The 12924-nt window shown below is 39.2% G+C and overlaps 2 long non-coding RNA genes across 4 annotated transcripts in view; both read right to left on the reverse strand.

Moving 5' to 3' along the window:
- The window catches only part of LOC116575378, a 46038-nt gene extending 44308 nt beyond the window's left edge, over positions 1 to 1730 (reverse strand). The window contains exon 1 of the long non-coding RNA XR_004279746.1: positions 1251 to 1730. This is a non-coding gene — a long non-coding RNA (uncharacterized LOC116575378). The remainder of the gene's footprint in view (positions 1 to 1250) is intronic.
- Positions 1731 to 2602: 872 nt separating this feature from the next.
- Positions 2603 to 11966, reverse strand: LOC116575377. Of its 3 annotated transcripts, XR_004279744.1 has the most exons (4): positions 11650 to 11966; positions 10179 to 10880; positions 7650 to 7930; positions 6447 to 6570 (listed from the first exon to the last, which is right to left on the reverse strand). It is a non-coding gene; the product is annotated as an uncharacterized LOC116575377 (long non-coding RNA). The 3 variants fall into 3 exon arrangements; XR_004279745.1 differs by lacking the exons at positions 6447 to 6570; positions 11650 to 11966 and adding an exon at positions 2603 to 2665 and having other exon boundaries at positions 10179 to 11641; XR_004279743.1 differs by lacking the exon at positions 11650 to 11966 and having other exon boundaries at positions 10179 to 11641.
- Between the last annotated feature and the right edge of the window lie 958 nt (positions 11967 to 12924).

The following is a 12924-nucleotide window of genomic DNA, read 5'->3' on the forward strand; positions in this document are numbered from 1 at the left end:
AAATTCTATAAGTGGGACTATTTATTTCCTACTTGGATAAAGAGTATTCCTAATTCTTAGTTTACAGGGACACCTTCACCGGAAAGTATTCAAATGTTCTTACTATTTTGATTAAAAAAGAAAAATTCCAGCCACAAGAGTCCTTGAGGTCACAATGTACCATTGGATGAATTCAGCATGTTATATCGACAAGGAATTTCAAACATGTATGTTTGTATGGCCCTCTTGAAGCTTTATGTTTCCTACTGCAAGGAACAGAGAACAGATGGCTTTTAGTTTAAAAAAAAAAAAAATTAAACCTAAGGACCTCAATAGAAGAAAAACAGATAAGGGGTGGGGAGAAAGTGGAGTAAATTATTTAGATACAGTATCCATCATTTAAGCCTTCCAGAGGCTTCTGGATTTAAAGGAGTAACTCAGTATTACCTTATCCGGAGTGAGGACCTGCCCTTGAACGTATCACTGAATATTCTAGCCTAGTGGCCAGACCATTGGTTCTGAGGTTGGCCTGGTTTGATCCAGCCCCGCCACTTACTGTCTGAACTTAGGCAAGGTACTTAACCTAAGCCTTTGTGTTTTCATACCTATGAACAGGTATGCATGGCACCTACCTTCTAGGATTACTGGGTGGTTTAAATGAAATAATATACGGGAGTTCTGTAGCCCAGTGCCTAGGCTATAGTGAGCACCTAATAAATACCAGCATATTTGTTCAAAGTGCAGAATTATGTGCCAAACATAGCATCACCTTTCCTAACAGAGCCTAGAGTTAACATAAAATATGAACACGGGTTTTTTTGTTTGTTTGGTTTTTGTGGGGGGTTTTGTTGTTGTTGTTCTTATAGAATTTTCCTCTCTCTTGATTATCACGGTGTCCTTTCATATGTCTGTCTGAGTCATTGGCATTTTGTTTAGATTAAAAGCTAGAGATAGGAGGCTGTCAAATTTGCTCTGCAAAGCCGCAATTGGGAGTCGTGAGGGCCAAGGGTACGGATGAGATAAAGGTAATTAAATCACAAGGGTGGTGATTTCCAGCCTGTAGTCTTAGCTTATGCTAGGCAGAGAGCCTGAGGTTGGACAGGCCTTGCTAGCGGAAGGGCAAATGGGGTGGAAATTTCAGTTCCCAAATACAGGAGTGAGAAGCTGTGAGATGGTTGTTGGCAGAGAAATGAGGAACAGTCTCAAGGAGAAAGAGTGCTGGAAAAGTACAACACAGACGTGCATGCATCTTTCCTAAATCCAGTATTTACCTGCATTCCTGATTACTGGCCACTGGGCTCTCGGGCCTCACAGGCTATATTCACTTATTTTACAGAGGAAACAGCCAATGTCCAGAGATAATTCCTTGCCCAAGATCATGGGGCAGAAATTGCATTCCGAGGTGTCATTTGTTGTTTGTAGTAGTGGTTGTGGTAATCTGGGTCACGGGCATCGGAAAGACCCAGCGTGAAGGCACGGAGGTACGGAGAAACGGTCTGCTCCCGGAGCGGAGAGCAGTTTTAGCAAGTTCCACTGACTGATAAAACCACATTTGCATGGACAAGTCCTTGGAGTAAAGAGTGTACCCTAAGAGATTTCACGTGGGTAACTGGTCGCTACAGAAGCAGCCCGCTTGGTATTTGATGGTTACAGGCTTAGCAGTTCTTATTTTTTGTCCAGGAATTAGGAACTGGCATCATCGTGCGGAAAGGAATGCAGACTTGCCAGGCTGGGAAATGCTCCACGAACTCATATGCATGATAAAAAAGAAACAGGTTGCATAATTGCTACACATCTGTGAGAGAAACTTTTAAAATAGAGCTTTTTCTGAATAATTAATCTTATCTCTTGATTTAGGCCCTCATTTTTTAGTAATGAATATTTATGTCTCATTACCATCGACTTTGCTTACTGACTGCAAAATCACAGTCACTTCGGGAGAGGAGCCGGGAGGTTGATGGCGAGGAAGCTGCAATACGTAGGCTGGAAACTTTTCAGCTCAGCTACAATTAAGGCACCAAAGCATTAGAGCTCCCTGCCAGAGATAGTTCCAGATTCCTGAAGCAAGCCCTGCTTCTGTGATGCTGGGGGGAATAGATGGGACATTAACAATGCACTGTAGAGATTGTTTTTCTCCTACTGAGATGATGCCAGTAATTAGTAAATACTAGCAGGAGGATGATGGAATTGAGGCCTTTTGAATGTGACCCGTAGAGTACAGGAACCCCAGGAATCAATGATTAAAAAGTGTGGATTTAGCTTTTACTATTAATTTTTTTTAATAAGCCAGACACAGAAGGACAGATGCATGATTCCGTTTACATGATGTACGTAGGATAGGCAAACTTGGAGAGGGAGGAGGGCGGTGGTGTCAAAGTCTGGAGGAGAGAGAGAAACGGGAAGTTATTGTTTAATGGGTACAGTTTCGGTGTGGGAAGATTAAGAAGGTTTCGAGATGGAGGGTGATAACAGTTGCCCAGCAGAGTGACTACATTTACTGCCACTTAACTGCGTGCTTAGAAAGTAGGTAAAGTGGCACATTTCGTGTTATACATGTTTTACCACCAAAAAAAAAAAAAAAAAAAAAATCCTTAAGCCACAACAATCATGTCAATAATACCTACCAGTTTTGACTTGTGCTGGGCAAGTGCTCAGTGTTTTTCGTGTGCATTCTCCCATTTAACCTCTAAGGAAAGTACCAAAGAGAATGAAATACAAAAGTTTACATCATCCTTCTCTAACATTATAAATATATTAGTTTTTATATAATATATATTTAGAACTTGAGAGGTCTTTTTAAAGTTTATGTGAGATTTTCATATTTATATTTTTCACATCAAACCAAAGGCAAGATTTAAATAAAAACAAACACTAAGGCTCAATGTTCTAATGCCAACAAGTGGCTTTATCGACAGCTGGTGCTTTTCTAACTCTCCTTCATCTACAAGGCAAAGGCAGTCCTGGGGGCTCAGGGTCCTTCTCCTGACAGACTGTAATTTTGACAGTAAGACAGAGGAAGGGAGGAGAATGTATTTACTTCCTTTCCCCTCTGCTCCCCTATTGTTGTTTCACTTGATGGCCTTTGTATGGTTTCTACCACGGACTTCTGTTACGTTGTATTGTTTCTGCCACCATATCAGCCCCTGCTTTCAAAACTGCCCCACCCCTCCCCTGGGAGGTCCATCAAGGGCTCCACTTGCTCTAGACTCACAGGGGTATGCAAGTGACCTCAGGAGGGCCAGAGTGATTTCAGAGGAGTGAATATTGACTTTGCTGTTACTTAGGGAAAGCCTGACTGAGGATAAGTACCTAAAAAACCAGAGCCAAGAAATGGAGAGTCCTGTTTGATGTTGTTTTTAAATGTCTGGCCTTTATTCTGGGAATGGCTGACACACAATGAGCATTCAGTTTTATTTTCCTTGAAATAACACACCATCTGACCAATTTATGAGAATGCCAAGATCTCGAGTACTGAAATGTGGCCTGAGCACAGTCTCCATTCCATATAACCGGTTCATTCATTCAATGAATATTTCCTGTGTCACAGGTGAGACAGGAAGCTGAACAGTTAACTGTCATAGTCTGTGGTTGAATGTAGCATCAGAAACAGAGTATTATGGAAGCACAAAGAAAGCACTTCTGTGGGAACAAAGAGCGTTCCGGGCTGAGGTTAAAAGGGGTCTATGTTTGGTGGGTTGGGGAAAATCAAGGCGGCCAGTGTGGCCTTGTCAGCCTTTGCCTTCAGCCTTTCTCCTCCTGAGAAACTGGTTATCCCAGCAATGGGATGAAGCTCTTTAGCTCATTATCCTTTCTTTCTTGGAGAAAAGGTGTCTTTCACTCCTAAGATTATGAGTAGATGTCTCCCAGCTCAAAAGTTCTACTCCTAATCTTTCCACATGATCCCAGGCAAACATTTTCAATTGCTTTCATGAAATTGCCACTTGAATCTCCTCCTGGTTCCTTCAGATCTACGTGCTCCAAAGAATTCATCATCTTCTCCAGCCCATACACACCCAACCAGCTCTTCTTGGTGATACTTTCCAGTAGCCCATTGTCACTGAGTTAGTGAGGCTTAGAACTTCAAAGTCACCTTTGCTTTCTCCTCCCTGCTATTTCATATGGAATCTGTTATCCAGACCAGATGCAAATGGTCCAAGATCCAAAGATGGACCCCACCAAGATACTAAACAGGACTGGATGTGTTATAAGTGGGCCATCATTCTCTGGCTTATTGCAGTCAAGAAAAGATTTTTTTTTTCTCCTCTTTGACTTATCTGCAACATGTTTATCTTTACCTGAAAACTTCTATTGAGGTAAAATTGGGTTTCTGGTCTACAAACCATACTTCCAGATGAGCTTCCATGATTAATGGATTGTGAACAAATCACTTTAAACACAATGAATGCATATGAGTGCAAGTGTTTGTGTCTACACTTTTATTGAAGCCAGCTGGGTTACCAGTGGATTCATTCTGAGCTCTTTCTAAGATGCCCAGGAACTCTCAACTGTTTTGTCTTTATTTCGTTCTGGTACTGAAGATGTGAAGTCTCCAAAGTCACTTCAATGCGGCACAAGAGCTGATATTCAAGAGCATACCTAGTTCCTCCATCATATATATATATATTTTAAACCTGCAGATGTCCCTCTTCAGAGAGCACTCCCTTATTAACCTTATGTACTCTGATGTGCTTTGTGGTACATTGAAATTCAAGGTGAAATATTTGCCAATTCAATTAATTGGGAAGCAGGCAGCCCAAATAAACAGTCAAAAATGATTTACCAATAATAATTAAATAATGGCAGTTCTAATGATGTTAAGACTCCATGGTAACTAGTCAGGGTCAATGTTGCCTAATGTATAGGGAAGAACAATTAATATGAATTGTAACAAAATATCAATGAGAAAAATGATCAGCTTTTGTTCTCAATTCTTTTTTCATTTGTAATAGTTGATTAAGAAGTAACATAAAGTAGAATTATGTAAGGTATACATGTTATTTCCTGTCAAAAGATAACAGAATCTGAACATTTATTTTAAAGTCAGTTGTAAGTTAGGAAACACAGTTCATATATTTACCTCTAAATGTGTACTTTGTTCTAGGGCAATGTGTTTGTCAGATACTTTCACACTATGGCATATAAAGAAAACAATCATCTTGGTGGAGACCCTCCACTGGTCTAAGTGAATGAAGCCGCTCACAACCATGGGAAGAGACAGGTGAGTTGGGCTACTGCTCCCGTCTGGCAACCCCATGGGCTGAGAGGATCCATGCCTGAGCTCACCTAGAACCCATCCATGACTGAGAAGCTCTAGTCTAGAAAATAAGAAGGCAGTATAGTGTATTGTTGGCCCTAATCTCAGCTCTGGAATCAAACCATGTTCTCAAGCCCTTCCTCGGGAGAGCTCAGTGTTCGTCAGTTTCGCCATCTACAAAAGAGCTAATAAATTCTACCTCACAGGTTTCCATTATCCCTGTAAAGTGCTTATTAGAATCATGCCTGACAGTAGGAGCTCAAAACCTGTCAGCCATTATTTTCTACTCAGACCCTTGGACTATCCAAATAGGAGGAAGCCATGTCACACGAATAAAGTACAGGAACTTCCCAGGAGCTGGGTGGGTCACTGGAGAAAAGGCTACATTGTTATTATGGAAATGTCCCTGCTCTGCTCCAAAGAGCAGTATCAGAGCTAAACTAGATTGTGGCATACATTTTCCCAAAGAATAATTCTACATACAGACTAGAGTTCAATGAGCAAACAGGATTTAATTTATAGGATTTACAGCACAGGTCCCTATTTCAGAATTGAATCTATTCACTACATAAAAGCAAATATCATTTAAATTATTTCTTTTCGCCATACCCCTATTTTCTTATTAAGAATCGAAGATAATTTGGGCTTTGCAATATAATAATGTGAGAAATTTATAAATTCGAATGTGAATTTAATGAAGTTGAGAAGTAAATTTACTTATCTTGAAAAGGGCTGTAATATATGAACAGATACTTGTCAATATAGTACTTAAATAGGAATTTATTCTCAGACTTTGTCTCTACCTTATTCATGTAATTAGCATCTCATTTAGTCAATTCATATGTTCTGTGGGTGAAGGGCAAATTTAGTTAGTACTCTATTTCCCACTAGGTAAAATTAGAACATATAATCCATATCTGAAATCTGTTGAGAATTATTTTGAGTCCTCTGTATTTTCTCTATGAAGAATTTGCTACAAAGAAATCTTTTTACAAAATTACATAATGATTCTACTGTGGGATAATCAAAATCCCAAGAAGCACAAAAAAGAAAATCCAAGATGAACAGATATTCAACATTAATTCATAATGGCACTAGGGTCAAAATACTAGGATACATTTATTGTCATTATTTTGAGTAACAGTAATAAGTTACTCTCTGAAAAGGGTCACATGACATGTTAAATAGGAATTGTTCAAATGTGCTCTGAGTCACAAACATTTCAGTGGCTTTTTTTTTTTTTGATGGGTTCATATGGGCTGCATTGTCAGTATAACTGCCCAGTTATATGGATAATGATGACAGTAATATTCAGCTCGTATCGGCAACATTTTTACCTGGAAACAAAATGTTTTGTCATAATTTTAATCACAACTTAAAGACAAGCCACAATAATCATGAAATAGTATTTTTAAGTTTAGGAAAATAAGGAATTTTTCTTTTTTTTTTTTTTTTTAAGAATTTCTTTTTAACTGAGTAATGTTAAGTCATTCATGTATGTAATTTTCTTCCTCCCCTGATAAATATATATACCTAAAAGTTTTAAAACTGGAAAGAAAATAACGCTTTTAGAATGAAGCAAATGAACCGTAACGGCAGAAGCTCAGTGAAGAACATAGTCTTTCACTAATTTCTGTTATCGGAGGAAAATAACAAATTTAATAGCGATTTTATTTCAAATGTAGGCAGATATTTAACTCATTAACATAATCTATCTGTCATTTGCCATCCTCAGAAATCATGTAGATAATTGTAATACTTTTAATAGTTTAGAAACTATTTATAGTTAATATGGATTCTGGTTCCACAAAAAACACTGCCATTTCAAAACACTTTTGGGAGGATGATACCTTCAGGACAGTTGACTTATTTTCTCACTTAAAAAAATCTGAATCTATAGATCTAAAATAAACTACTGCTTTTCAAAAAATAAGCTTTATAAACTTGGTTTTACTGTAAGATGCCTCAGATAGCATGGAACTTAGGAAATACACTAAGATGATAATATATTTTACTTTATAAATTTTATTAGATATTGATAGTCATGATTTCAGGGCTTTGGACATGATCAAAAGGAAAATTTTTTTTAATTATAGATAATATAGAAATAACTTACACACAATTTTAAGTAGCTATAACACCAATTTGGATTGGTTGGGAGATGAAATGGGAGTATTGAGATAATTATGATGCCAGAATATTTGGTTGCTACCTTAGGGGAGCATCATTTTAATTGTGGACGAATGGATTTTTGATGTTACAAATAATGCATGTCTGTTATTAAAAAACAAACTAGGAAATAAACCTTTGAGTCTTAGCCCTGCCATTTACTCGTATTCTATGACTGGACAAATTACTTTAACCTCTCAAAGCTTGGCTTGCTCATCTATAAAATGGAGATAATAGTACCACTTACCTCACAGAGTTGTGCTTAGATAAATTGACATAGGTAAAATGCTTAGAATCTTGCAAAGCATGTAATAGGCAATCAATATTAGCTGTTACTGTTTTTATGAAAGCATCCATTTTCTTCCAATTTTGCATACATTGGATGTTTTTCTTTTTGTGCTTTTTAAGCTTTGTTGGTTTAACAGAACAGTATCATCATCATCATCTTCATTTATGTTTCCTTAATTACCAGTAAAGCTGAATTCTTTCTAATTATTGGCAATCTGGATTAATCGTCAGGGAATTATGCTGAGGGAAAAAAAACCAGTTCCAAGAGATTACATACTATATATTTATGTTAGTATTTTGGCAATGACAAAGTTGTAGTATTGGAGACCAGATTAATGCTTGCCAGGGCTGGGAACAGGGTAGGGGCAAGAGAGTACGTGTTGCTGTAAAAGGGCAAAATGAGGAGCCCTTGTGATAGGACTAGTCTACCTGACTATATCCATGTGACTACCCCAGTTGGGATACTGTCCTATATTTCCATAAGATGCTACCAGTGGGAGAAATTGAGAAAAGGGAACATGTTTGCAGTAGTCCAAAAAAACAAAGATCCTCTGGTGTAGCATAATTGTATTAAATTATATTCCCTGGTTTTATAGGACATATAAAGTATGAAAAATTGACAAATGATTTAGAGCCAGTATTTTCAGAATATTTGTTAGATCCAGTAATGTAAGCAAGCCATATCTCATGTCTACAAGGTTATGCTAATTTTACTATCCAGTAAGTCAACAAATATTCAAATGCATCTCCTAGGTGCTGGGCACTATTCTGTGTGCCGGCAAGGCAGTGATGAACAAGACAGAGAACAAGACAAAACGCCTCTGAGAGAGCAAGGGTGAAGTAAGAGAATAGTGCACATTAGTAGGCATCTCTAAGGCTCCATGAAATATGTTATTTCCATGTGTACACTTCAGCTGAGCCCTATTAAGGGTTTTTGGTAAACTCTGGGGAAAAGAAGAAAAGCAATTGTGTGCTGACTGGTGATACCCAAGACAGCCTGTTCAGCTGTTCTCTCCTTTTGCTCTCTGCAACCACTCAAATAACTCAATACACTACCACTGATTTCACTATTAATATTTTGGAGGGTTAGAAGCCAAGAACTCTAGCTCGATTGTTTATTAATATGACGGCAGAGAACAGGAACCTGGGGAAAAGGCAGAGCCAAACTCCATTTGGTGAAGCTTTTCCCTAGTGAATGGCAGAGTTGAGACAGAAGTCTTACTGTTAAACTGACAGATAAGTAAAACGCTTTCAGTCTTTCAACATCAGCTTTCTCAAGACCTCTTGAGACAATCTGGAGTAGGGGTCATACAAAATACACATCTTATGGAACACTGGAACAGATTTCTTGGTCCATATGTATATTTGCGACATCTTCCCAGAAATCCCCTCACTGAAATGTCGCGATGACTGACCTCCCCAACTTTTTTCACTCCTGAAGAATTGTTTTCCTGCGTACTTAGTTTTGTTTTTGCTTTTCCTACTCACCTGTTACTGGGGCATCCCAAAAAGAATTACCACCCATCTTTATCTAAAGAATGTGGACTATCTTTATCAAATTTTATAACAGCAAATGTATAAAATAAATAAAATCAGTCTATATATGTTGTATATCTTTCAGACACAGACCAGAGTTAAACATTTTTAAGTAAGAATGTTTTCTGAAAGAATACTTAAGTGGCCTTAAGCTAATTGTATTTAAGAAAACTCTCATTTACAATTCCCTTTGATGGTAACAATGACAGTGAATTGAAAATGAGAGTAGTCTTCCCCCTATTACATATGTAATAAGGCACCTAGTTACCTGTTTGTAAAACTGAGGAAGCTTCTAATGAGCCCCAGGAGAGAAAGTAATTCCCAAAGTTCTTATGAGGAGTCAGCCTAATGCAAGTGCAAATTTAAAAGCATATTTAGAGTTCATCCTGTTTTCAGTCACTATCACAATAGGGGGTGATGCTGGAAGCAGCAACTGTTCAGCCCTTTGCAGCCCGAGGGAAAATTACAATGGAGAAATGTTTTCTGAGGCAGGAGCTCACAAATCCAGCACAGTGGCATGGCTTCCTCTTGGGTAAGCAAGCAGTATCCTGCCTACATTCCATTTTAAAAGTCTGGGACAGATGAGTAATTAGTAAATTGTTCCATCAAATTTGGTCTCCTTAGCTGTATCTCTTCTAACTGACCCATAAATGGTGGAGGTCATCAGGGTTTAACTGAGGGACTTCTTTTAATGTCTACTTTTTCCTGGCAGGGGTTCCCATCTATTTCAATGGCTCTATATGCTATTAATTCTTAAATTTACACCTCTATCCCAGACTTCTACTCTAAGGCTGAGTTCCATATAACCAACTCCCTACTCAATTATAACTCTTGAAATTCTTCCTAAACCTATTATCCCCTCCATCTTCCTTGCTACACTGAGTGGCTAGCCTCCACTCAGTTGCTAAAGCCAGAAACAAAAAAAATTATCTTCAATAGCCCTTTTTCTTACCCTCCAGATCCAATTCATCAGTGAGTCTGGTGAATTTTGGTGAATTTGATCATTTAAATCTACCTTGAGTCTCTCTTTGCTTATCAAACCTGCTGGCCCACTCATGGTTAGCTGGACATCTTCGACAGCCTTCCGATTTGTGACTTTCCTTCTCAGCTCCCGAGTCCATTCTCCATATTCTACATTTACTTCTTGAAAGATGAGAATTTCAAATCTATAGGCAAGTTGCAGAAATAGTGCAAAGACCTTTATCTTCTGAACCCAGTCTCGAACATGATGATCCATTCATTATCCCCGAATTCTCCGGTGAGCATTTCGTCTTGTGCCATCAAGATGGTGATCACCATCTAATAAAAAGAACCAGTTTTCCACTTATCTTAATAATGTCCTTTGTAGCAATTCAATACAGGATCACACATGCATTTAGCTATCTCATCTCCTTCCACCTGGAACAGTTTTCAGTCTTTTTTAAATCATATCTTGACAGTTTTGGGGACTAGAGGCCATTTGTTTTTACAAGGTACCTCGTTGGATTTGTCTGGTGTTTCCTCATGAAGAGATTCAGATCATGTATTTTTTGGCAGAAATATCATAGAAGTGATTTTTCCCCCTCGTTGCATCACAGCAGATTTTATCAGTTCAGGTCCTCCAAGAAACAGATGCAAGTTGAACTAAACACAAGAGACTCACTGGGGGAAATGCCTGTGAAGAATAAAGGTAAAGAAGCAGGCGTTGGCAGAGAGGGCCTTTTGACCAAGACTTGGGACTAATAACTGTGAGAGGAACGAAAGATGAACCTCAGATTGCAGTTCAATCCTGAGAAAACCTCAGTTACACTGATGGAGTGTCCCTAAGGTAATGTTTCCTGTTAGAGGACTCCCACATCAGGCAGGAATGGACAAGCTCAAGCACCCCCGCCTTGCCCCGTGACTGGCCTAGGAGAGTGGATGTCAGCACTCACAGACATGCACCGAGTTCTTCCTTTCCCTGAAGTGGCTGCTCATCTCCCAGGGTGTGGATGTGCCATTATTTGTGCAGCCATCCCCCTCCAAGCTACGTTCACTTTGCTTCCAGTTGTTTGACACTAAGAACAATGCTGCAATTAATAGGAGACATCAGAAATGCCAAGGATGGAAGGTGAAGCAAGCAGGCTGTGAATTCCTTGGAGGAAGTTTGCAGGAAGCTTCTTTGTATGTGGTCTTCCTGAATTTTCTCCTTCTCCAGGAGCAGGAAACATTCAGGCCACTCAGCTGCTCTCAGCCCACTGGAGGCCAGGGAGAGCGGACATATTTTGGTGGGGCCCATACCAAACCTCCACTGAGAGGCTCAGGAATCTCAAAGTAAGAACCTCCCCACGATCTGCAGTTCTCCAGTCTTATCTCCCAAAAGAGAAAGCCCTGCTCTCTGGGAAACCAGAGAAAACCAATGGAGGGCTTTCTCCGCGAAGACCCCCACAGAAAGCAAACCTCACCTGTGCCCAGCAGTCTGTAGATCCTAGCGGCCAAGTGGAGGAAAGACAATCTCAGGCTCCATGTTTCCAGAATCTGTTCCAAGTCCATCTAATAACGTAATGCACTCCTATGAAAACTACCTAGAATGTAGATTCCAAGCAAAACTGTTCTTTTGTCAATTTAAAGTAGAAATGTGATGACACAAAACCAGTTAAAAACTGACACAAAACCAAATTAACTTAAAATCTGGTGTAATGAACTGAAAAAACTTAATGGAAAACCATTCAGCTCCCTGCCTTCCTTACTGAGGTCAACTTAGTGCAGGGCTGGGAGAGAAAATGAGAAAATGAGAATGAGAGAGAGAAAATGAGTATGAAATGAGTATGAAACATTTCAACTGAGAAGCGCTTTGTAACTAATAAGGACAGAATCAAAGAATTCCCCCTTAGCGGCTTCTACTATATGGTGGTCACGAATTTTAGGCATCCTAGGATAAACACACATTAAAACATACCACTCTAGGGGCACCTGAGTGGCGCAGTCAGTTAAGTGTCCAACTCTTGGTTTCAGGTCAGGTCATGATCTTAGGGTCCTCAGATGGAGCCCTGCATGGGGCTCTGTGCTCAGCATGTCCCTCTTCCTCTGCTCCTCCCCCTGCTCACACTCTCTCTCTCCATCTATCTCTATAGCGAATAAATAAAATCTTTAAAAAAATGCCACTCTAATTGTATACCTACTGTAAGAATTTTGTAATTTTCAAATTATTCTTTGAATAATGCATATTCTACTCTTTCTTTTCTATGCCACTTCTCTGCATATTTTGTGATTTTTAAGCCTTTCACCCAGCAGATTACCCTACAGAATACTAGTCATTTTTAGGACAGTAATATCAGTTAGTCATTACTCTTTGGTTAACCAACTTTGTTGAAACACAGCAGAATGGTCATATTTACCATATACACATATGCTATTTTAATACCACTGTATATTTAATGCTATCCCTAAAAAAGTTCAATATTGATCTCATAATACAGGATACTACTGTGTATTCACAATGGGTGCTGACAGGCCCCTCAACCAGGGACGGTGAGCATGGCAGAGAGTACTGTGCCATCTTGGGTAATGAGCACATGCGCTGCCAGGCACGCTTAACCAATGGGCACTCCACTGCACCTCTCCACTTAGAGCAGTCTGTCAACATGGGGTATCCCCCTTTTGGCCTATGTTATGTTCCAGCAAGCAATTCTGACCAAAAAAGATGTACATTGACAGTATGGTAACTGCTACAAGTAAAC

The sequence above is a fragment of the Mustela erminea genome, chromosome 16 (genome assembly GCF_009829155.1).
Source record: "Mustela erminea isolate mMusErm1 chromosome 16, mMusErm1.Pri, whole genome shotgun sequence".
Classification (NCBI taxonomy): Eukaryota; Metazoa; Chordata; class Mammalia; order Carnivora; family Mustelidae; genus Mustela; species Mustela erminea.